At 49.2% G+C, this 25884-nt stretch overlaps 7 non-coding genes across 7 annotated transcripts; all 7 read left to right on the forward strand.

Annotated features, from left to right (window-relative positions):
* Window positions 1–2501: 2501 nt before the first annotated feature.
* Window positions 2502–2701, forward strand: LOC124554429. Its single transcript, XR_006968394.1, has one exon. It is a non-coding gene; the product is annotated as a U2 spliceosomal RNA (small nuclear RNA).
* Window positions 2702–5974: 3273 nt separating this feature from the next.
* LOC124554440 lies at window positions 5975–6174 on the forward strand. Its single transcript, XR_006968395.1, has one exon. It is a non-coding gene; the product is annotated as a U2 spliceosomal RNA (small nuclear RNA).
* A 3272-nt stretch (window positions 6175–9446) lies between these two features.
* On the forward strand, window positions 9447–9646 carry LOC124554451. The gene has a single exon (XR_006968396.1). It is a non-coding gene; the product is annotated as a U2 spliceosomal RNA (small nuclear RNA).
* Window positions 9647–12917: 3271 nt separating this feature from the next.
* On the forward strand, window positions 12918–13117 carry LOC124554473. The gene has a single exon (XR_006968397.1). It is a non-coding gene; the product is annotated as a U2 spliceosomal RNA (small nuclear RNA).
* Window positions 13118–16389: 3272 nt separating this feature from the next.
* LOC124554484 lies at window positions 16390–16589 on the forward strand. Its single transcript, XR_006968398.1, has one exon. It is a non-coding gene; the product is annotated as a U2 spliceosomal RNA (small nuclear RNA).
* Window positions 16590–19860: 3271 nt separating this feature from the next.
* Window positions 19861–20060, forward strand: LOC124554495. Its single transcript, XR_006968399.1, has one exon. It is a non-coding gene; the product is annotated as a U2 spliceosomal RNA (small nuclear RNA).
* Window positions 20061–23330: 3270 nt separating this feature from the next.
* On the forward strand, window positions 23331–23530 carry LOC124554506. The gene has a single exon (XR_006968400.1). It is a non-coding gene; the product is annotated as a U2 spliceosomal RNA (small nuclear RNA).
* Window positions 23531–25884: the final 2354 nt, after the last annotated feature.

Consider the following 25884-nt stretch of genomic DNA (forward strand, 5'->3'; position numbering starts at 1 on the left):
TTGTGCCATTCCAGCACTAATTGAAGTGCTAGGTTTTCCGGCCTGTTAGGAGACCACTTCTGCAAAATGTGCGAGGAGATTTTTGCTGGTTGCGAGCTACCCGCCGATTTTCTAGCTGTATGTATTGCCCTTAATCCAAAGGTCACAGGCGACTGTTGGGCTAGAGACATACGTCCCATCACCGTTCTTAACACTGTTTATAAGTTGGTGGCACGAAGTGTGGCTTCACGTCTTAAACAGGTAACGAATAAGGTACTTTGTCCCACTCAATCATGTGGCGTTTCGAATCGAACCACCTTCACCACTGCTTCTATATACCGTGATGCTGTCTTACTCACCCACCGCCGACGCTCGTACCCCGGCTGCAATTGATCCCTAGATTTCGCCGGTGCCTTCGATAGGGTGTCCCATCCTTACGTGCTGGCCGTTATGTCGCGGATGGGTTTCGGGGAGCACTTCATAAGAGTCATCCGGCACTTCTTGGATGGAGCAAATTCCACAATCATTGTGAACGGCTGCAGATCACGACCAGTTCCCATCAGATGATCAGTTCGACAAGGGTGTCCCTTGTCAGTGTATTTTATCGCTTTGGACCCCGTGCTGCGTGACATCGGACGGATGGTCGATGGTGTTCCTTTCCCAGGCGTCACCTTCCGCAGTGCGGCATACGCGGATGGTGTAGGTGTGTTTGTAGCAAACGCCAGGGACATCGATTCAGTTCGCCGAGTCCTCCACGTTTATGAACGAGCATCCGGTGCCATTTTAAAATCCAACAAAATGGTGCTAATCCCACTAGGACCACGATCATTGACCATCGAGCGCCCATGGTTCCGGATTGTAGGGGATCAACGTACCTTGGGTCTTGAGGTGACTGCCTGTCCGCAGCGCATGTTAACACTCACGTGCAGGCGGATTCTCACGCGCATCAGAGGACTTTGCGTGAGTCACACTGATCGACGACTCGACCTCCATCAACGAATCCAACTGATTAATACTTACATCCTATAACGGGCATGGTATGTAGCACAACTCCTTACGCTACCGAAACAAACCAGCAGAGCCATCTCACAAACAGTATATTGCCTGTTGTGGCGGCATGCACTATTCAAAGTTGATGCACAGACTTGTACACTGCCAAAGGTCGATGGTGGCCTTGGACTCATTGACTTTCCCCACAAATGTGCGGCAATCCTGATTCACCGTATCGCCACTTTGCGTGAGATTGACCCAGGTGGGACAACAGCGGTGCTTTTCGACCGTTATCGCCCACAATCGGCGCGTGAACCAGTATGTTTGACACATATTACATTCCGGATGACGGCAGTCAAGGTCTATTACCTCAATCAAAGTTACGTCCTAACAGTGGCCACCGACAAGGCACGCACATCGAAGCGCCTTTACTAGGCGCTTCGAGAGCCAGCCCACACCACATAAATTGGAGGACAGACGACCGTCGGTCATCTGGCACCAAGCTTGGGCTAATATCAACCACCCAGCCCTCCCCACAGAAGTTTCAGCGCTATGGTATCGCGTTGTAAACAATTTAATACCCACTAATCATCGCTTGGCGGCCATCCGCCTATGGCCCTCGGCTGCTTGCGACCGATGTGGTGACGTAGACACCAGAGAGCATCGTCTCTTATGCCCTCACGTCACAGAAGTGTGGGACCTTGCACGTGTGCTATTAGCGCTGATCGGTGGGACTACACTGGACTATGTGCCAATCGACTGGTTCCTTACCCCTGATATTCAGACCAACCCCCGAAAACGACATAACGCAGTGGTGTGGCTCTTGGGCCACACCATTTTCACGATCTATGACTTTTGCCTCACCGATGCTGTCTCTTTCATGGACTACCTTTGGAGCCAGCATCGCCAGGCGGAATGTGACCGGAAATATACCATTACTTTTGCAAGATTTCTTAAAGTTGCAATGGTTCATGGTTATCAAAAGGTGTTCCAGGCTGAGTAAGGCACCTCGTATAAGAATTGCCTGAGTGTACCCCTGGATCTTTGTCACTCGGACTTTCAAACTACTCTTGACTTAACCATACCCCAGGTTTGATATTGGCCTTCTGGGCCTCACTAGAGTAGACTGTTCTATGATACTGATAATACGGAAATTGGTTACATGGAAATTGTGTGAACGTTGTATGAAAAATTATTGGAAAATTGGAAAGCACATAATCTATCTTAGAGGATTATTACTTCGTTAATTCTATGGGCTATGGGATTATCTCGCCAGTTTCGTTTGAGTGTGCTACCGTCGCTGTTTTTTTTTTTTGCCTTCATTTCTGTCTTTATTTATTTCTTTCTATTTAGTTTTTAACATCATCACTTGCCTCACACCTGCAGAGGGAAGTGTGTTTCTGAGGAGTGTGTCGTCGCCCCCTGAGGCATAGCAGAGTATGCCTCCGCTTTTATTTTCGGTTTATGGCAATAAGTCTTGCTGCTAACAACACCCTGCTTTACGTGCTGCGTCGACACCAGAGAATGGCGGCATTTTTGGAGAGGAAAAGGTAGGCCTATAGGGGAGGTAGGAGGGAAAAAAAGTGTAGTATCTGTTCTTATCAGCTTAATATCTGATACGTCCTGCATTGCACGACCAGAATATTAAACTCATTTTTGGCTTATGACGGAGCTCCACCTCTGTCGCGGGTTGGCTCGGCATTGCAGTACCGTCGGGATCGGCCCACCTAATATTAATTAAAACACAGCCTGAAATGGGTTAACATTCTGCAGTGATCAGATATTCCACTGGTAGCAAAACTTGTCGTAGTTGTTGATGTGCCCAGTAGTTAGTTGCTTACACACCACGATTTCTTTTAATTAATTTAAGATTATCTTAAGAATTTTTTTTTTTTTTTTTTTTTTTTTTTTGCGGTTAGCCGGACCGCACTTGCAGCCGCATTACGCTAGGCTGGTAATTTATGGTGGCACAGGACAGTGCCTTCGGATGCCTCGTTAGCGTCTCTTATGGTCCTATCGCAGATAATTTTAATAATATTTTTTGGAGTTATAACCTTAGCTCCTCGCGAACGTCGTCGTCGTCGCCGCCGCACGCACGCAGAATACGTGGTACACACGCACACACACATATACAGTAGGCGGTGGACGATGTAAGCACTCGGCTAGGTGTAGCTCGTGCCAGTATAGCTCGCTCCGGCCTGGCGCTGCTGTGGGGCGGCCTCACGGCTTCTCCACTGGCCTGGCAGCTAGCGGCGTTCAAATGGGAGTCGCAGTTTACTCCTCGACATGGAGGGTGGTACTGGGCTGTTGACGAGTGCTCTCGTATTTTGTCGTTCCCTCCGGCACTTGCTTTTGCGATGTTTTCGACGGTCGCCTGTTGCCATATCGGCCCGCACCACCGTGTGTGACCCCCACATGTGGAGCGTACGTGCTGCAAGCATTTAGGCCCTGACACTGCGGTTTTTCATCTCTGGCGGTACTCCGCAAGGATACCGCCCTTCGATTGTGCCATTCCAGCACTAATTGAAGTGCTAGGTTTTCCGGCCTGTTAGGAGACCACTTCTGCAAAATGTGCGAGGAGATTTTTGCTGGTTGCGAGCTACCCGCCGATTTTCTAGCTGTATGTATTGCCCTTAATCCAAAGGTCACAGGCGACTGTTGGGCTAGAGACATACGTCCCATCACCGTTCTTAACACTGTTTATAAGTTGGTGGCACGAAGTGTGGCTTCACGTCTTAAACAGGTAACGAATAAGGTACTTTGTCCCACTCAATCATGTGGCGTTTCGAATCGAACCACCTTCACCACTGCTTCTATATACCGTGATGCTGTCTTACTCACCCACCGCCGACGCTCGTACCCCGGCTGCAATTGATCCCTAGATTTCGCCGGTGCCTTCGATAGGGTGTCCCATCCTTACGTGCTGGCCGTTATGTCGCGGATGGGTTTCGGGGAGCACTTCATAAGAGTCATCCGGCACTTCTTGGATGGAGCAAATTCCACAATCATTGTGAACGGCGGCAGATCACGACCAGTTCCCATCAGATGATCAGTTCGACAAGGGTGTCCCTTGTCAGTGTATTTTATCGCTTTGGACCCCGTGCTGCGTGACATCGGACGGATGGTCGATGGTGTTCCTTTCCCAGGCGTCACCTTCCGCAGTGCGGCATACGCGGATGGTGTAGGTGTGTTTGTAGCAAACGCCAGGGACATCGATTCAGTTCGCCGAGTCCTCCACGTTTATGAACGAGCATCCGGTGCCATTTTAAAATCCAACAAAATGGTGCTAATCCCACTAGGACCACGATCATTGACCATCGAGCGCCCATGGTTCCGGATTGTAGGGGATCAACGTACCTTGGGTCTTGAGGTGACTGCCTGTCCGCAGCGCATGTTAACACTCACGTGCAGGCGGATTCTCACGCGCATCAGAGGACTTTGCGTGAGTCACACTGATCGACGACTCGACCTCCATCAACGAATCCAACTGATTAATACTTACATCCTATAACGGGCATGGTATGTAGCACAACTCCTTACGCTACCGAAACAAACCAGCAGAGCCATCTCACAAACAGTATATTGCCTGTTGTGGCGGCATGCACTATTCAAAGTTGATGCACAGACTTGTACACTGCCAAAGGTCGATGGTGGCCTTGGACTCATTGACTTTCCCCACAAATGTGCGGCAATCCTGATTCACCGTATCGCCACTTTGCGTGAGATTGACCCAGGTGGGACAACAGCGGTGCTTTTCGACCGTTATCGCCCACAATCGGCGCGTGAACCAGTATGTTTGACACATATTACATTCCGGATGACGGCAGTCAAGGTCTATTACCTCAATCAAAGTTACGTCCTAACAGTGGCCACCGACAAGGCACGCACATCGAAGCGCCTTTACTAGGCGCTTCGAGAGCCAGCCCACACCACATAAATTGGAGGACAGACGACCGTCGGTCATCTGGCACCAAGCTTGGGCTAATATCAACCACCCAGCCCTCCCCACAGAAGTTTCAGCGCTATGGTATCGCGTTGTAAACAATTTAATACCCACTAATCATCGCTTGGCGGCCATCCGCCTATGGCCCTCGGCTGCTTGCGACCGATGTGGTGACGTAGACACCAGAGAGCATCGTCTCTTATGCCCTCACGTCACAGAAGTGTGGGACCTTGCACGTGTGCTATTAGCGCTGATCGGTGGGACTACACTGGACTATGTGCCAATCGACTGGTTCCTTACCCCTGATATTCAGACCAACCCCCGAAAACGACATAACGCAGTGGTGTGGCTCTTGGGCCACACCATTTTCACGATCTATGACTTTTGCCTCACCGATGCTGTCTCTTTCATGGACTACCTTTGGAGCCAGCATCGCCAGGCGGAATGTGACCGGAAATATACCATTACTTTTGCAAGATTTCTTAAAGTTGCAATGGTTCATGGTTATCAAAAGGTGTTCCAGGCTGAGTAAGGCACCTCGTATAAGAATTGCCTGAGTGTACCCCTGGATCTTTGTCACTCGGACTTTCAAACTACTCTTGACTTAACCATACCCCAGGTTTGATATTGGCCTTCTGGGCCTCACTAGAGTAGACTGTTCTATGATACTGATAATATGGAAATTGGTAACATGGAAATTGTGTGAACGTTGTATGAAAAATTATTGGAAAATTGGAAAGCACATAATCTATCTTAGAGGATTATTACTTCGTTAATTCTATGGGCTATGGGATTATCTCGCCAGTTTCGTTTGAGTGTGCTACCGTCGCTGTTTTTTTTTTTTTGCCTTCATTTCTGTCTTTATTTATTTCTTTCTATTTAGTTTTTAACATCATCACTTGCCTCACACCTGCAGAGGGAAGTGTGTTTCTGAGGAGTGTGTCGTCGCCCCCTGAGGCATAGCAGAGTATGCCTCCGCTTTTATTTTCGGTTTATGGCAATAAGTCTTGCTGCTAACAACACCCTGCTTTACGTGCTGCGTCGACACCAGAGAATGGCGGCATTTTTGGAGAGGAAAAGGTAGGCCTATAGGGGAGGTAGGAGGGAAAAAAAGTGTAGTATCTGTTCTTATCAGCTTAATATCTGATACGTCCTGCATTGCACGACCAGAATATTAAACTCATTTTTGGCTTATGACGGAGCTCCACCTCTGTCGCGGGTTGGCTCGGCATTGCAGTACCGTCGGGATCGGCCCACCTAATATTAATTAAAACACAGCCTGAAATGGGTTAACATTCTGCAGTGATCAGATATTCCGCTGGTAGCAAAACTTGTCGTAGTTGTTGATGTGCCCAGTAGTTAGTTGCTTACACACCACGATTTCTTTTAATTAATTTAAGATTATCTTAAGAATTTTTTTTTTTTTTTTTTTTTTTTTTTTGCGGTTAGCCGGACCGCACTTGCAGCCGCATTACGCTAGGCTGGTAATTTATGGTGGCACAGGACAGTGCCTTCGGATGCCTCGTTAGCGTCTCTTATGGTCCTATCGCAGATAATTTTAATAATATTTTTTGGAGTTATAACCTTAGCTCCTCGCGAACGTCGTCGTCGTCGCCGCCGCACGCACGCAGAATACGTGGTACACACGCACACACACATATACAGTAGGCGGTGGACGATGTAAGCACTCGGCTAGGTGTAGCTCGTGCCAGTATAGCTCGCTCCGGCCTGGCGCTGCTGTGGGGCGGCCTCACGGCTTCTCCACTGGCCTGGCAGCTAGCGGCGTTCAAATGGGAGTCGCAGTTTACTCCTCGACATGGAGGGTGGTACTGGGCTGTTGACGAGTGCTCTCGTATTTTGTCGTTCCCTCCGGCACTTGCTTTTGCGATGTTTTCGACGGTCGCCTGTTGCCATATCGGCCCGCACCACCGTGTGTGACCCCCACATGTGGAGCGTACATGCTGCAAGCATTTAGGCCCTGACACTGCGGTTTTTCATCTCTGGCGGTACTCCGCAAGGATACCGCCCTTCGATTGTGCCATTCCAGCACTAATTGAAGTGCTAGGTTTTCCGGCCTGTTAGGAGACCACTTCTGCAAAATGTGCGAGGAGATTTTTGCTGGTTGCGAGCTACCCGCCGATTTTCTAGCTGTATGTATTGCCCTTAATCCAAAGGTCACAGGCGACTGTTGGGCTAGAGACATACGTCCCATCACCGTTCTTAACACTGTTTATAAGTTGGTGGCACGAAGTGTGGCTTCACGTCTTAAACAGGTAACGAATAAGGTACTTTGTCCCACTCAATCATGTGGCGTTTCGAATCGAACCACCTTCACCACTGCTTCTATATACCGTGATGCTGTCTTACTCACCCACCGCCGACGCTCGTACCCCGGCTGCAATTGATCCCTAGATTTCGCCGGTGCCTTCGATAGGGTGTCCCATCCTTACGTGCTGGCCGTTATGTCGCGGATGGGTTTCGGGGAGCACTTCATAAGAGTCATCCGGCACTTCTTGGATGGAGCAAATTCCACAATCATTGTGAACGGCTGCAGATCACGACCAGTTCCCATCAGATGATCAGTTCGACAAGGGTGTCCCTTGTCAGTGTATTTTATCGCTTTGGACCCCGTGCTGCGTGACATCGGACGGATGGTCGATGGTGTTCCTTTCCCAGGCGTCACCTTCCGCAGTGCGGCATACGCGGATGGTGTAGGTGTGTTTGTAGCAAACGCCAGGGACATCGATTCAGTTCGCCGAGTCCTCCACGTTTATGAACGAGCATCCGGTGCCATTTTAAAATCCAACAAAATGGTGCTAATCCCACTAGGACCACGATCATTGACCATCGAGCGCCCATGGTTCCAGATTGTAGGGGATCAACGTACCTTGGGTCTTGAGGTGACTGCCTGTCCGCAGCGCATGTTAACACTCACGTGCAGGCGGATTCTCACGCGCATCAGAGGACTTTGCGTGAGTCACACTGATCGACGACTCGACCTCCATCAACGAATCCAACTGATTAATACTTACATCCTATAACGGGCATGGTATGTAGCACAACTCCTTACGCTACCGAAACAAACCAGCAGAGCCATCTCACAAACAGTATATTGCCTGTTGTGGCGGCATGCACTATTCAAAGTTGATGCACAGACTTGTACACTGCCAAAGGTCGATGGTGGCCTTGGACTCATTGACTTTCCCCACAAATGTGCGGCAATCCTGATTCACCGTATCGCCACTTTGCGTGAGATTGACCCAGGTGGGACAACAGCGGTGCTTTTCGACCGTTATCGCCCACAATCGGCGCGTGAACCAGTATGTTTGACACATATTACATTCCGGATGACGGCAGTCAAGGTCTATTACCTCAATCAAAGTTACGTCCTAACAGTGGCCACCGACAAGGCACGCACATCGAAGCGCCTTTACTAGGCGCTTCGAGAGCCAGCCCACACCACATAAATTGGAGGACAGACGACCGTCGGTCATCTGGCACCAAGCTTGGGCTAATATCAACCACCCAGCCCTCCCCACAGAAGTTTCAGCGCTATGGTATCGCGTTGTAAACAATTTAATACCCACTAATCATCGCTTGGCGGCCATCCGCCTATGGCCCTCGGCTGCTTGCGACCGATGTGGTGACGTAGACACCAGAGAGCATCGTCTCTTATGCCCTCACGTCACAGAAGTGTGGGACCTTGCACGTGTGCTATTAGCGCTGATCGGTGGGACTACACTGGACTATGTGCCAATCGACTGGTTCCTTACCCCTGATATTCAGACCAACCCCCGAAAACGACATAACGCAGTGGTGTGGCTCTTGGGCCACACCATTTTCACGATCTATGACTTTTGCCTCACCGATGCTGTCTCTTTCATGGACTACCTTTGGAGCCAGCATCGCCAGGCGGAATGTGACCGGAAATATACCATTACTTTTGCAAGATTTCTTAAAGTTGCAATGGTTCATGGTTATCAAAAGGTGTTCCAGGCTGAGTAAGGCACCTCGTATAAGAATTGCCTGAGTGTACCCCTGGATCTTTGTCACTCGGACTTTCAAACTACTCTTGACTTAACCATACCCCAGGTTTGATATTGGCCTTCTGGGCCTCACTAGAGTAGACTGTTCTATGATACTGATAATACGGAAATTGGTTACATGGAAATTGTGTGAACGTTGTATGAAAAATTATTGGAAAATTGGAAAGCACATAATCTATCTTAGAGGATTATTACTTCGTTAATTCTATGGGCTATGGGATTATCTCGCCAGTTTCGTTTGAGTGTGCTACCGTCGCTGTTTTTTTTTTTTGCCTTCATTTCTGTCTTTATTCATTTCTTTCTATTTAGTTTTTAACATCATCACTTGCCTCACACCTGCAGAGGGAAGTGTGTTTCTGAGGAGTGTGTCGTCGCCCCCTGAGGCATAGCAGAGTATGCCTCCGCTTTTATTTTCGGTTTATGGCAATAAGTCTTGCTGCTAACAACACCCTGCTTTACGTGCTGCGTCGACACCAGAGAATGGCGGCATTTTTGGAGAGGAAAAGGTAGGCCTATAGGGGAGGTAGGAGGGAAAAAAAGTGTAGTATCTGTTCTTATCAGCTTAATATCTGATACGTCCTGCATTGCACGACCAGAATATTAAACTCATTTTTGGCTTATGACGGAGCTCCACCTCTGTCGCGGGTTGGCTCGGCATTGCAGTACCGTCGGGATCGGCCCACCTAATATTAATTAAAACACAGCCTGAAATGGGTTAACATTCTGCAGTGATCAGATATTCCGCTGGTAGCAAAACTTGTCGTAGTTGTTGATGTGCCCAGTAGTTAGTTGCTTACACACCACGATTTCTTTTAATTAATTTAAGATTATCTTAAGAATTTTTTTTTTTTTTTTTTTTTTTTTTGCGGTTAGCCGGACCGCACTTGCAGCCGCATTACGCTAGGCTGGTAATTTATGGTGGCACAGGACAGTGCCTTCGGATGCCTCGTTAGCGTCTCTTATGGTCCTATCGCAGATAATTTTAATAATATTTTTTGGAGTTATAACCTTAGCTCCTCGCGAACGTCGTCGTCGTCGCCGCCGCACGCACGCAGAATACGTGGTACACACGCACACACACATATACAGTAGGCGGTGGACGATGTAAGCACTCGGCTAGGTGTAGCTCGTGCCAGTATAGCTCGCTCCGGCCTGGCGCTGCTGTGGGGCGGCCTCACGGCTTCTCCACTGGCCTGGCAGCTAGCGGCGTTCAAATGGGAGTCGCAGTTTACTCCTCGACATGGAGGGTGGTACTGGGCTGTTGACGAGTGCTCTCGTATTTTGTCGTTCCCTCCGGCACTTGCTTTTGCGATGTTTTCGACGGTCGCCTGTTGCCATATCGGCCCGCACCACCGTGTGTGACCCCCACATGTGGAGCGTACATGCTGCAAGCATTTAGGCCCTGACACTGCGGTTTTTCATCTCTGGCGGTACTCCGCAAGGATACCGCCCTTCGATTGTGCCATTCCAGCACTAATTGAAGTGCTAGGTTTTCCGGCCTGTTAGGAGACCACTTCTGCAAAATGTGCGAGGAGATTTTTGCTGGTTGCGAGCTACCCGCCGATTTTCTAGCTGTATGTATTGCCCTTAATCCAAAGGTCACAGGCGACTGTTGGGCTAGAGACATACGTCCCATCACCGTTCTTAACACTGTTTATAAGTTGGTGGCACGAAGTGTGGCTTCACGTCTTAAACAGGTAACGAATAAGGTACTTTGTCCCACTCAATCATGTGGCGTTTCGAATCGAACCACCTTCACCACTGCTTCTATATACCGTGATGCTGTCTTACTCACCCACCGCCGACGCTCGTACCCCGGCTGCAATTGATCCCTAGATTTCGCCGGTGCCTTCGATAGGGTGTCCCATCCTTACGTGCTGGCCGTTATGTCGCGGATGGGTTTCGGGGAGCACTTCATAAGAGTCATCCGGCACTTCTTGGATGGAGCAAATTCCACAATCATTGTGAACGGCGGCAGATCACGACCAGTTCCCATCAGATGATCAGTTCGACAAGGGTGTCCCTTGTCAGTGTATTTTATCGCTTTGGACCCCGTGCTGCGTGACATCGGACGGATGGTCGATGGTGTTCCTTTCCCAGGCGTCACCTTCCGCAGTGCGGCATACGCGGATGGTGTAGGTGTGTTTGTAGCAAACGCCAGGGACATCGATTCAGTTCGCCGAGTCCTCCACGTTTATGAACGAGCATCCGGTGCCATTTTAAAATCCAACAAAATGGTGCTAATCCCACTAGGACCACGATCATTGACCATCGAGCGCCCATGGTTCCGGATTGTAGGGGATCAACGTACCTTGGGTCTTGAGGTGACTGCCTGTCCGCAGCGCATGTTAACACTCACGTGCAGGCGGATTCTCACGCGCATCAGAGGACTTTGCGTGAGTCACACTGATCGACGACTCGACCTCCATCAACGAATCCAACTGATTAATACTTACATCCTATAACGGGCATGGTATGTAGCACAACTCCTTACGCTACCGAAACAAACCAGCAGAGCCATCTCACAAACAGTATATTGCCTGTTGTGGCGGCATGCACTATTCAAAGTTGATGCACAGACTTGTACACTGCCAAAGGTCGATGGTGGCCTTGGACTCATTGACTTTCCCCACAAATGTGCGGCAATCCTGATTCACCGTATCGCCACTTTGCGTGAGATTGACCCAGGTGGGACAACAGCGGTGCTTTTCGACCGTTATCGCCCACAATCGGCGCGTGAACCAGTATGTTTGACACATATTACATTCCGGATGACGGCAGTCAAGGTCTATTACCTCAATCAAAGTTACGTCCTAACAGTGGCCACCGACAAGGCACGCACATCGAAGCGCCTTTACTAGGCGCTTCGAGAGCCAGCCCACACCACATAAATTGGAGGACAGACGACCGTCGGTCATCTGGCACCAAGCTTGGGCTAATATCAACCACCCAGCCCTCCCCACAGAAGTTTCAGCGCTATGGTATCGCGTTGTAAACAATTTAATACCCACTAATCATCGCTTGGCGGCCATCCGCCTATGGCCCTCGGCTGCTTGCGACCGATGTGGTGACGTAGACACCAGAGAGCATCGTCTCTTATGCCCTCACGTCACAGAAGTGTGGGACCTTGCACGTGTGCTATTAGCGCTGATCGGTGGGACTACACTGGACTATGTGCCAATCGACTGGTTCCTTACCCCTGATATTCAGACCAACCCCCGAAAACGACATAACGCAGTGGTGTGGCTCTTGGGCCACACCATTTTCACGATCTATGACTTTTGCCTCACCGATGCTGTCTCTTTCATGGACTACCTTTGGAGCCAGCATCGCCAGGCGGAATGTGACCGGAAATATACCATTACTTTTGCAAGATTTCTTAAAGTTGCAATGGTTCATGGTTATCAAAAGGTGTTCCAGGCTGAGTAAGGCACCTCGTATAAGAATTGCCTGAGTGTACCCCTGGATCTTTGTCACTCGGACTTTCAAACTACTCTTGACTTAACCATACCCCAGGTTTGATATTGGCCTTCTGGGCCTCACTAGAGTAGACTGTTCTATGATACTGATAATATGGAAATTGGTAACATGGAAATTGTGTGAACGTTGTATGAAAAATTATTGGAAAATTGGAAAGCACATAATCTATCTTAGAGGATTATTACTTCGTTAATTCTATGGGCTATGGGATTATCTCGCCAGTTTCGTTTGAGTGTGCTACCGTCGCTGTTTTTTTTTTTTTGCCTTCATTTCTGTCTTTATTTATTTCTTTCTATTTAGTTTTTAACATCATCACTTGCCTCACACCTGCAGAGGGAAGTGTGTTTCTGAGGAGTGTGTCGTCGCCCCCTGAGGCATAGCAGAGTATGCCTCCGCTTTTATTTTCGGTTTATGGCAATAAGTCTTGCTGCTAACAACACCCTGCTTTACGTGCTGCGTCGACACCAGAGAATGGCGGCATTTTTGGAGAGGAAAAGGTAGGCCTATAGGGGAGGTAGGAGGGAAAAAAAGTGTAGTATCTGTTCTTATCAGCTTAATATCTGATACGTCCTGCATTGCACGACCAGAATATTAAACTCATTTTTGGCTTATGACGGAGCTCCACCTCTGTCGCGGGTTGGCTCGGCATTGCAGTACCGTCGGGATCGGCCCACCTAATATTAATTAAAACACAGCCTGAAATGGGTTAACATTCTGCAGTGATCAGATATTCCGCTGGTAGCAAAACTTGTCGTAGTTGTTGATGTGCCCAGTAGTTAGTTGCTTACACACCACGATTTCTTTTAATTAATTTAAGATTATCTTAAGAATTTTTTTTTTTTTTTTTTTTTTTTTTTGCGGTTAGCCGGACCGCACTTGCAGCCGCATTACGCTAGGCTGGTAATTTATGGTGGCACAGGACAGTGCCTTCGGATGCCTCGTTAGCGTCTCTTATGGTCCTATCGCAGATAATTTTAATAATATTTTTTGGAGTTATAACCTTAGCTCCTCGCGAACGTCGTCGTCGTCGCCGCCGCACGCACGCAGAATACGTGGTACACACGCACACACACATATACAGTAGGCGGTGGACGATGTAAGCACTCGGCTAGGTGTAGCTCGTGCCAGTATAGCTCGCTCCGGCCTGGCGCTGCTGTGGGGCGGCCTCACGGCTTCTCCACTGGCCTGGCAGCTAGCGGCGTTCAAATGGGAGTCGCAGTTTACTCCTCGACATGGAGGGTGGTACTGGGCTGTTGACGAGTGCTCTCGTATTTTGTCGTTCCCTCCGGCACTTGCTTTTGCGATGTTTTCGACGGTCGCCTGTTGCCATATCGGCCCGCACCACCGTGTGTGACCCCCACATGTGGAGCGTACATGCTGCAAGCATTTAGGCCCTGACACTGCGGTTTTTCATCTCTGGCGGTACTCCGCAAGGATACCGCCCTTCGATTGTGCCATTCCAGCACTAATTGAAGTGCTAGGTTTTCCGGCCTGTTAGGAGACCACTTCTGCAAAATGTGCGAGGAGATTTTTGCTGGTTGCGAGCTACCCGCCGATTTTCTAGCTGTATGTATTGCCCTTAATCCAAAGGTCACAGGCGACTGTTGGGCTAGAGACATACGTCCCATCACCGTTCTTAACACTGTTTATAAGTTGGTGGCACGAAGTGTGGCTTCACGTCTTAAACAGGTAACGAATAAGGTACTTTGTCCCACTCAATCATGTGGCGTTTCGAATCGAACCACCTTCACCACTGCTTCTATATACCGTGATGCTGTCTTACTCACCCACCGCCGACGCTCGTACCCCGGCTGCAATTGATCCCTAGATTTCGCCGGTGCCTTCGATAGGGTGTCCCATCCTTACGTGCTGGCCGTTATGTCGCGGATGGGTTTCGGGGAGCACTTCATAAGAGTCATCCGGCACTTCTTGGATGGAGCAAATTCCACAATCATTGTGAACGGCGGCAGATCACGACCAGTTCCCATCAGATGATCAGTTCGACAAGGGTGTCCCTTGTCAGTGTATTTTATCGCTTTGGACCCCGTGCTGCGTGACATCGGACGGATGGTCGATGGTGTTCCTTTCCCAGGCGTCACCTTCCGCAGTGCGGCATACGCGGATGGTGTAGGTGTGTTTGTAGCAAACGCCAGGGACATCGATTCAGTTCGCCGAGTCCTCCACGTTTATGAACGAGCATCCGGTGCCATTTTAAAATCCAACAAAATGGTGCTAATCCCACTAGGACCACGATCATTGACCATCGAGCGCCCATGGTTCCGGATTGTAGGGGATCAACGTACCTTGGGTCTTGAGGTGACTGCCTGTCCGCAGCGCATGTTAACACTCACGTGCAGGCGGATTCTCACGCGCATCAGAGGACTTTGCGTGAGTCACACTGATCGACGACTCGACCTCCATCAACGAATCCAACTGATTAATACTTACATCCTATAACGGGCATGGTATGTAGCACAACTCCTTACGCTACCGAAACAAACCAGCAGAGCCATCTCACAAACAGTATATTGCCTGTTGTGGCGGCATGCACTATTCAAAGTTGATGCACAGACTTGTACACTGCCAAAGGTCGATGGTGGCCTTGGACTCATTGACTTTCCCCACAAATGTGCGGCAATCCTGATTCACCGTATCGCCACTTTGCGTGAGATTGACCCAGGTGGGACAACAGCGGTGCTTTTCGACCGTTATCGCCCACAATCGGCGCGTGAACCAGTATGTTTGACACATATTACATTCCGGATGACGGCAGTCAAGGTCTATTACCTCAATCAAAGTTACGTCCTAACAGTGGCCACCGACAAGGCACGCACATCGAAGCGCCTTTACTAGGCGCTTCGAGAGCCAGCCCACACCACATAAATTGGAGGACAGACGACCGTCGGTCATCTGGCACCAAGCTTGGGCTAATATCAACCACCCAGCCCTCCCCACAGAAGTTTCAGCGCTATGGTATCGCGTTGTAAACAATTTAATACCCACTAATCATCGCTTGGCGGCCATCCGCCTATGGCCCTCGGCTGCTTGCGACCGATGTGGTGACGTAGACACCAGAGAGCATCGTCTCTTATGCCCTCACGTCACAGAAGTGTGGGACCTTGCACGTGTGCTATTAGCGCTGATCGGTGGGACTACACTGGACTATGTGCCAATCGACTGGTTCCTTACCCCTGATATTCAGACCAACCCCCGAAAACGACATAACGCAGTGGTGTGGCTCTTGGGCCACACCATTTTCACGATCTATGACTTTTGCCTCACCGATGCTGTCTCTTTCATGGACTACCTTTGGAGCCAGCATCGCCAGGCGGAATGTGACCGGAAATATACCATTACTTTTGCAAGATTTCTTAAAGTTGCAATGGTTCATGGTTATCAAAAGGTGTTCCAGGCTGAGTAAGGCACCTCGTATAAGAATTGCCTGAGTGTACCCCTGGATCTTTGTCACTCGGACTTTCAAACTACTCTTGACTTAACCATACCCCAGGTTTGATATTGGCCTTCTGGGCCTCACTAGAGTAGACTGTTCTATGATACTGATAATATGGAAATTGGTAACATGGAAATTGTGTGAACGTTGTATGAAAAATTATTGGAAAATTGGAAAGCACATAATCTATCTTAGAGGATTATTACTTCGTTAATTCTATGGGCTATGGGATTATCTCGCCAGTTTCGTTTGAGTGTGCTACCGTCGCTGTTTTTTTTTTTTTGCCTTCATTTCTGTCTTTATTTATTTCTTTCTATTTAGTTTTTAACATCATCACTTGCCTCACACCTGCAGAGGGAAGTGTGTTTCTGAGGAGTGTGTCGTCGCCCCCTGAGGCATAGCAGAGTATGCCTCCGCTTTTATTTTCGGTTTATGGCAATAAGTCTTGCTGCTAACAACACCCTGCTTTACGTGCTGCGTCGACACCAGAGAATGGCGGCATTTTTGGAGAGGAAAAGGTAGGCCTATAGGGGAGGTAGGAGGGAAAAAAAGTGTAGTATCTGTTCTTATCAGCTTAATATCTGATACGTCCTGCATTGCACGACCAGAATATTAAACTCATTTTTGGCTTATGACGGAGCTCCACCTCTGTCGCGGGTTGGCTCGGCATTGCAGTACCGTCGGGATCGGCCCACCTAATATTAATTAAAACACAGCCTGAAATGGGTTAACATTCTGCAGTGATCAGATATTCCGCTGGTAGCAAAACTTGTCGTAGTTGTTGATGTGCCCAGTAGTTAGTTGCTTACACACCACGATTTCTTTTAATTAATTTAAGATTATCTTAAGAATTTTTTTTTTTTTTTTTTTTTTTTTTGCGGTTAGCCGGACCGCACTTGCAGCCGCATTACGCTAGGCTGGTAATTTATGGTGGCACAGGACAGTGCCTTCGGATGCCTCGTTAGCGTCTCTTATGGTCCTATCGCAGATAATTTTAATAATATTTTTTGGAGTTATAACCTTAGCTCCTCGCGAACGTCGTCGTCGTCGCCGCCGCACGCACGCAGAATACGTGGTACACACGCACACACACATATACAGTAGGCGGTGGACGATGTAAGCACTCGGCTAGGTGTAGCTCGTGCCAGTATAGCTCGCTCCGGCCTGGCGCTGCTGTGGGGCGGCCTCACGGCTTCTCCACTGGCCTGGCAGCTAGCGGCGTTCAAATGGGAGTCGCAGTTTACTCCTCGACATGGAGGGTGGTACTGGGCTGTTGACGAGTGCTCTCGTATTTTGTCGTTCCCTCCGGCACTTGCTTTTGCGATGTTTTCGACGGTCGCCTGTTGCCATATCGGCCCGCACCACCGTGTGTGACCCCCACATGTGGAGCGTACATGCTGCAAGCATTTAGGCCCTGACACTGCGGTTTTTCATCTCTGGCGGTACTCCGCAAGGATACCGCCCTTCGATTGTGCCATTCCAGCACTAATTGAAGTGCTAGGTTTTCCGGCCTGTTAGGAGACCACTTCTGCAAAATGTGCGAGGAGATTTTTGCTGGTTGCGAGCTACCCGCCGATTTTCTAGCTGTATGTATTGCCCTTAATCCAAAGGTCACAGGCGACTGTTGGGCTAGAGACATACGTCCCATCACCGTTCTTAACACTGTTTATAAGTTGGTGGCACGAAGTGTGGCTTCACGTCTTAAACAGGTAACGAATAAGGTACTTTGTCCCACTCAATCATGTGGCGTTTCGAATCGAACCACCTTCACCACTGCTTCTATATACCGTGATGCTGTCTTACTCACCCACCGCCGACGCTCGTACCCCGGCTGCAATTGATCCCTAGATTTCGCCGGTGCCTTCGATAGGGTGTCCCATCCTTACGTGCTGGCCGTTATGTCGCGGATGGGTTTCGGGGAGCACTTCATAAGAGTCATCCGGCACTTCTTGGATGGAGCAAATTCCACAATCATTGTGAACGGCGGCAGATCACGACCAGTTCCCATCAGATGATCAGTTCGACAAGGGTGTCCCTTGTCAGTGTATTTTATCGCTTTGGACCCCGTGCTGCGTGACATCGGACGGATGGTCGATGGTGTTCCTTTCCCAGGCGTCACCTTCCGCAGTGCGGCATACGCGGATGGTGTAGGTGTGTTTGTAGCAAACGCCAGGGACATCGATTCAGTTCGCCGAGTCCTCCACGTTTATGAACGAGCATCCGGTGCCATTTTAAAATCCAACAAAATGGTGCTAATCCCACTAGGACCACGATCATTGACCATCGAGCGCCCATGGTTCCGGATTGTAGGGGATCAACGTACCTTGGGTCTTGAGGTGACTGCCTGTCCGCAGCGCATGTTAACACTCACGTGCAGGCGGATTCTCACGCGCATCAGAGGACTTTGCGTGAGTCACACTGATCGACGACTCGACCTCCATCAACGAATCCAACTGATTAATACTTACATCCTATAACGGGCATGGTATGTAGCACAACTCCTTACGCTACCGAAACAAACCAGCAGAGCCATCTCACAAACAGTATATTGCCTGTTGTGGCGGCATGCACTATTCAAAGTTGATGCACAGACTTGTACACTGCCAAAGGTCGATGGTGGCCTTGGACTCATTGACTTTCCCCACAAATGTGCGGCAATCCTGATTCACCGTATCGCCACTTTGCGTGAGATTGACCCAGGTGGGACAACAGCGGTGCTTTTCGACCGTTATCGCCCACAATCGGCGCGTGAACCAGTATGTTTGACACATATTACATTCCGGATGACGGCAGTCAAGGTCTATTACCTCAATCAAAGTTACGTCCTAACAGTGGCCACCGACAAGGCACGCACATCGAAGCGCCTTTACTAGGCGCTTCGAGAGCCAGCCCACACCACATAAATTGGAGGACAGACGACCGTCGGTCATCTGGCACCAAGCTTGGGCTAATATCAACCACCCAGCCCTCCCCACAGAAGTTTCAGCGCTATGGTATCGCGTTGTAAACAATTTAATACCCACTAATCATCGCTTGGCGGCCATCCGCCTATGGCCCTCGGCTGCTTGCGACCGATGTGGTGACGTAGACACCAGAGAGCATCGTCTCTTATGCCCTCACGTCACAGAAGTGTGGGACCTTGCACGTGTGCTATTAGCGCTGATCGGTGGGACTACACTGGACTATGTGCCAATCGACTGGTTCCTTACCCCTGATATTCAGACCAACCCCCGAAAACGACATAACGCAGTGGTGTGGCTCTTGGGCCACACCATTTTCACGATCTATGACTTTTGCCTCACCGATGCTGTCTCTTTCATGGACTACCTTTGGAGCCAGCATCGCCAGGCGGAATGTGACCGGAAATATACCATTACTTTTGCAAGATTTCTTAAAGTTGCAATGGTTCATGGTTATCAAAAGGTGTTCCAGGCTGAGTAAGGCACCTCGTATAAGAATTGCCTGAGTGTACCCCTGGATCTTTGTCACTCGGACTTTCAAACTACTCTTGACTTAACCATACCCCAGGTTTGATATTGGCCTTCTGGGCCTCACTAGAGTAGACTGTTCTATGATACTGATAATATGGAAATTGGTAACATGGAAATTGTGTGAACGTTGTATGAAAAATTATTGGAAAATTGGAAAGCACATAATCTATCTTAGAGGATTATTACTTCGTTAATTCTATGGGCTATGGGATTATCTCGCCAGTTTCGTTTGAGTGTGCTACCGTCGCTGTTTTTTTTTTTTTGCCTTCATTTCTGTCTTTATTTATTTCTTTCTATTTAGTTTTTAACATCATCACTTGCCTCACACCTGCAGAGGGAAGTGTGTTTCTGAGGAGTGTGTCGTCGCCCCCTGAGGCATAGCAGAGTATGCCTCCGCTTTTATTTTCGGTTTATGGCAATAAGTCTTGCTGCTAACAACACCCTGCTTTACGTGCTGCGTCGACACCAGAGAATGGCGGCATTTTTGGAGAGGAAAAGGTAGGCCTATAGGGGAGGTAGGAGGGAAAAAAAGTGTAGTATCTGTTCTTATCAGCTTAATATCTGATACGTCCTGCATTGCACGACCAGAATATTAAACTCATTTTTGGCTTATGACGGAGCTCCACCTCTGTCGCGGGTTGGCTCGGCATTGCAGTACCGTCGGGATCGGCCCACCTAATATTAATTAAAACACAGCCTGAAATGGGTTAACATTCTGCAGTGATCAGATATTCCGCTGGTAGCAAAACTTGTCGTAGTTGTTGATGTGCCCAGTAGTTAGTTGCTTACACACCACGATTTCTTTTAATTAATTTAAGATTATCTTAAGAATTTTTTTTTTTTTTTTTTTTTTTTTTGCGGTTAGCCGGACCGCACTTGCAGCCGCATTACGCTAGGCTGGTAATTTATGGTGGCACAGGACAGTGCCTTCGGATGCCTCGTTAGCGTCTCTTATGGTCCTATCGCAGATAATTTTAATAATATTTTTTGGAGTTATAACCTTAGCTCCTCGCGAACGTCGTCGTCGTCGCCGCCGCACGCACGCAGAATACGTGGTACACACGCACACACACATATACAGTAGGCGGTGGACGATGTAAGCACTCGGCTAGGTGTAGCTCGTGCCAGTATAGCTCGCTCCGGCCTGGCGCTGCTGTGGGGCGGCCTCACGGCTTCTCCACTGGCCTGGCAGCTAGCGGCGTTCAAATGGGAGTCGCAGTTTACTCCTCGACATGGAGGGTGGTACTGGGCTGTTGACGAGTGCTCTCGTATTTTGTCGTTCCCTCCGGCACTTGCTTTTGCGATGTTTTCGACGGTCGCCTGTTGCCATATCGGCCCGCACCACCGTGTGTGACCCCCACATGTGGAGCGTACATGCTGCAAGCATTTAGGCCCTGACACTGCGGTTTTTCATCTCTGGCGGTACTCCGCAAGGATACCGCCCTTCGATTGTGCCATTCCAGCACTAATTGAAGTGCTAGGTTTTCCGGCCTGTTAGGAGACCACTTCTGCAAAATGTGCGAGGAGATTTTTGCTGGTTGCGAGCTACCCGCCGATTTTCTAGCTGTATGTATTGCCCTTAATCCAAAGGTCACAGGCGACTGTTGGGCTAGAGACATACGTCCCATCACCGTTCTTAACACTGTTTATAAGTTGGTGGCACGAAGTGTGGCTTCACGTCTTAAACAGGTAACGAATAAGGTACTTTGTCCCACTCAATCATGTGGCGTTTCGAATCGAACCACCTTCACCACTGCTTCTATATACCGTGATGCTGTCTTACTCACCCACCGCCGACGCTCGTACCCCGGCTGCAATTGATCCCTAGATTTCGCCGGTGCCTTCGATAGGGTGTCCCATCCTTACGTGCTGGCCGTTATGTCGCGGATGGGTTTCGGGGAGCACTTCATAAGAGTCATCCGGCACTTCTTGGATGGAGCAAATTCCACAATCATTGTGAACGGCGGCAGATCACGACCAGTTCCCATCAGATGATCAGTTCGACAAGGGTGTCCCTTGTCAGTGTATTTTATCGCTTTGGACCCCGTGCTGCGTGACATCGGACGGATGGTCGATGGTGTTCCTTTCCCAGGCGTCACCTTCCGCAGTGCGGCATACGCGGATGGTGTAGGTGTGTTTGTAGCAAACGCCAGGGACATCGATTCAGTTCGCCGAGTCCTCCACGTTTATGAACGAGCATCCGGTGCCATTTTAAAATCCAACAAAATGGTGCTAATCCCACTAGGACCACGATCATTGACCATCGAGCGCCCATGGTTCCGGATTGTAGGGGATCAACGTACCTTGGGTCTTGAGGTGACTGCCTGTCCGCAGCGCATGTTAACACTCACGTGCAGGCGGATTCTCACGCGCATCAGAGGACTTTGCGTGAGTCACACTGATCGACGACTCGACCTCCATCAACGAATCCAACTGATTAATACTTACATCCTATAACGGGCATGGTATGTAGCACAACTCCTTACGCTACCGAAACAAACCAGCAGAGCCATCTCACAAACAGTATATTGCCTGTTGTGGCGGCATGCACTATTCAAAGTTGATGCACAGACTTGTACACTGCCAAAGGTCGATGGTGGCCTTGGACTCATTGACTTTCCCCACAAATGTGCGGCAATCCTGATTCACCGTATCGCCACTTTGCGTGAGATTGACCCAGGTGGGACAACAGCGGTGCTTTTCGACCGTTATCGCCCACAATCGGCGCGTGAACCAGTATGTTTGACACATATTACATTCCGGATGACGGCAGTCAAGGTCTATTACCTCAATCAAAGTTACGTCCTAACAGTGGCCACCGACAAGGCACGCACATCGAAGCGCCTTTACTAGGCGCTTCGAGAGCCAGCCCACACCACATAAATTGGAGGACAGACGACCGTCGGTCATCTGGCACCAAGCTTGGGCTAATATCAACCACCCAGCCCTCCCCACAGAAGTTTCAGCGCTATGGTATCGCGTTGTAAACAATTTAATACCCACTAATCATCGCTTGGCGGCCATCCGCCTATGGCCCTCGGCTGCTTGCGACCGATGTGGTGACGTAGACACCAGAGAGCATCGTCTCTTATGCCCTCACGTCACAGAAGTGTGGGACCTTGCACGTGTGCTATTAGCGCTGATCGGTGGGACTACACTGGACTATGTGCCAATCGACTGGTTCCTTACCCCTGATATTCAGACCAACCCCCGAAAACGACATAACGCAGTGGTGTGGCTCTTGGGCCACACCATTTTCACGATCTATGACTTTTGCCTCACCGATGCTGTCTCTTTCATGGACTACCTTTGGAGCCAGCATCGCCAGGCGGAATGTGACCGGAAATATACCATTACTTTTGCAAGATTTCTTAAAGTTGCAATGGTTCATGGTTATCAAAAGGTGTTCCAGGCTGAGTAAGGCACCTCGTATAAGAATTGCCTGAGTGTACCCCTGGATCTTTGTCACTCGGACTTTCAAACTACTCTTGACTTAACCATACCCCAGGTTTGATATTGGCCTTCTGGGCCTCACTAGAGTAGACTGTTCTATGATACTGATAATATGGAAATTGGTAACATGGAAATTGTGTGAACGTTGTATGAAAAATTATTGGAAAATTGGAAAGCACATAATCTATCTTAGAGGATTATTACTTCGTTAATTCTATGGGCTATGGGATTATCTCGCCAGTTTCGTTTGAGTGTGCTACCGTCGCTGTTTTTTTTTTTTGCCTTCATTTCTGTCTTTATTTATTTCTTTCTATTTAGTTTTTAACATCATCACTTGCCTCACACCTGCAGAGGGAAGTGTGTTTCTGAGGAGTGTGTCGTCGCCCCCTGAGGCATAGCAGAGTATGCCTCCGCTTTTATTTTCGGTTTATGGCAATAAGTCTTGCTGCTAACAACACCCTGCTTTACGTGCTGCGTCGACACCAGAGAATGGCGGCATTTTTGGAGAGGAAAAGGTAGGCCTATAGGGGAGGTAGGAGGGAAAAAAAGTGTAGTATCTGTTCTTATCAGCTTAATATCTGATACGTCCTGCATTGCACGACCAGAATATTAAACTCATTTTTGGCTTATGACGGAGCTCCACCTCTGTCGCGGGTTGGCTCGGCATTGCAGTACCGTCGGGATCGGCCCACCTAATATTAATTAAAACACAGCCTGAAATGGGTTAACATTCTGCAGTGATCAGATATTCCGCTGGTAGCAAAACTTGTCGTAGTTGTTGATGTGCCCAGTAGTTAGTTGCTTACACACCACGATTTCTTTTAATTAATTTAAGATTATCTTAAGAATTTTTTTTTTTTTTTTTTTTTTTTTTGCGGTTAGCCGGACCGCACTTGCAGCCGCATTACGCTAGGCTGGTAATTTATGGTGGCACAGGACAGTGCCTTCGGATGCCTCGTTAGCGTCTCTTATGGTCCTATCGCAGATAATTTTAATAATATTTTTTGGAGTTATAACCTTAGCTCCTCGCGAACGTCGTCGTCGTCGCCGCCGCACGCACGCAGAATACGTGGTACACACGCACACACACATATACAGTAGGCGGTGGACGATGTAAGCACTCGGCTAGGTGTAGCTCGTGCCAGTATAGCTCGCTCCGGCCTGGCGCTGCTGTGGGGCGGCCTCACGGCTTCTCCACTGGCCTGGCAGCTAGCGGCGTTCAAATGGGAGTCGCAGTTTACTCCTCGACATGGAGGGTGGTACTGGGCTGTTGACGAGTGCTCTCGTATTTTGTCGTTCCCTCCGGCACTTGCTTTTGCGATGTTTTCGACGGTCGCCTGTTGCCATATCGGCCCGCACCACCGTGTGTGACCCCCACATGTGGAGCGTACATGCTGCAAGCATTTAGGCCCTGACACTGCGGTTTTTCATCTCTGGCGGTACTCCGCAAGGATACCGCCCTTCGATTGTGCCATTCCAGCACTAATTGAAGTGCTAGGTTTTCCGGCCTGTTAGGAGACCACTTCTGCAAAATGTGCGAGGAGATTTTTGCTGGTTGCGAGCTACCCGCCGATTTTCTAGCTGTATGTATTGCCCTTAATCCAAAGGTCACAGGCGACTGTTGGGCTAGAGACATACGTCCCATCACCGTTCTTAACACTGTTTATAAGTTGGTGGCACGAAGTGTGGCTTCACGTCTTAAACAGGTAACGAATAAGGTACTTTGTCCCACTCAATCATGTGGCGTTTCGAATCGAACCACCTTCACCACTGCTTCTATATACCGTGATGCTGTCTTACTCACCCACCGCCGACGCTCGTACCCCGGCTGCAATTGATCCCTAGATTTCGCCGGTGCCTTCGATAGGGTGTCCCATCCTTACGTGCTGGCCGTTATGTCGCGGATGGGTTTCGGGGAGCACTTCATAAGAGTCATCCGGCACTTCTTGGATGGAGCAAATTCCACAATCATTGTGAACGGCGGCAGATCACGACCAGTTCCCATCAGATGATCAGTTCGACAAGGGTGTCCCTTGTCAGTGTATTTTATCGCTTTGGACCCCGTGCTGCGTGACATCGGACGGATGGTCGATGGTGTTCCTTTCCCAGGCGTCACCTTCCGCAGTGCGGCATACGCGGATGGTGTAGGTGTGTTTGTAGCAAACGCCAGGGACATCGATTCAGTTCGCCGAGTCCTCCACGTTTATGAACGAGCATCCGGTGCCATTTTAAAATCCAACAAAATGGTGCTAATCCCACTAGGACCACGATCATTGACCATCGAGCGCCCATGGTTCCGGATTGTAGGGGATCAACGTACCTTGGGTCTTGAGGTGACTGCCTGTCCGCAGCGCATGTTAACACTCACGTGCAGGCGGATTCTCACGCGCATCAGAGGACTTTGCGTGAGTCACACTGATCGACGACTCGACCTCCATCAACGAATCCAACTGATTAATACTTACATCCTATAACGGGCATGGTATGTAGCACAACTCCTTACGCTACCGAAACAAACCAGCAGAGCCATCTCACAAACAGTATATTGCCTGTTGTGGCGGCATGCACTATTCAAAGTTGATGCACAGACTTGTACACTGCCAAAGGTCGATGGTGGCCTTGGACTCATTGACTTTCCCCACAAATGTGCGGCAATCCTGATTCACCGTATCGCCACTTTGCGTGAGATTGACCCAGGTGGGACAACAGCGGTGCTTTTCGACCGTTATCGCCCACAATCGGCGCGTGAACCAGTATGTTTGACACATATTACATTCCGGATGACGGCAGTCAAGGTCTATTACCTCAATCAAAGTTACGTCCTAACAGTGGCCACCGACAAGGCACGCACATCGAAGCGCCTTTACTAGGCGCTTCGAGAGCCAGCCCACACCACATAAATTGGAGGACAGACGACCGTCGGTCATCTGGCACCAAGCTTGGGCTAATATCAACCACCCAGCCCTCCCCACAGAAGTTTCAGCGCTATGGTATCGCGTTGTAAACAATTTAATACCCACTAATCATCGCTTGGCGGCCATCCGCCTATGG

Source organism: Schistocerca americana, chromosome 1 (genome assembly GCF_021461395.2).
Source record: "Schistocerca americana isolate TAMUIC-IGC-003095 chromosome 1, iqSchAmer2.1, whole genome shotgun sequence".
Classification (NCBI taxonomy): Eukaryota; Metazoa; Arthropoda; class Insecta; order Orthoptera; family Acrididae; genus Schistocerca; species Schistocerca americana.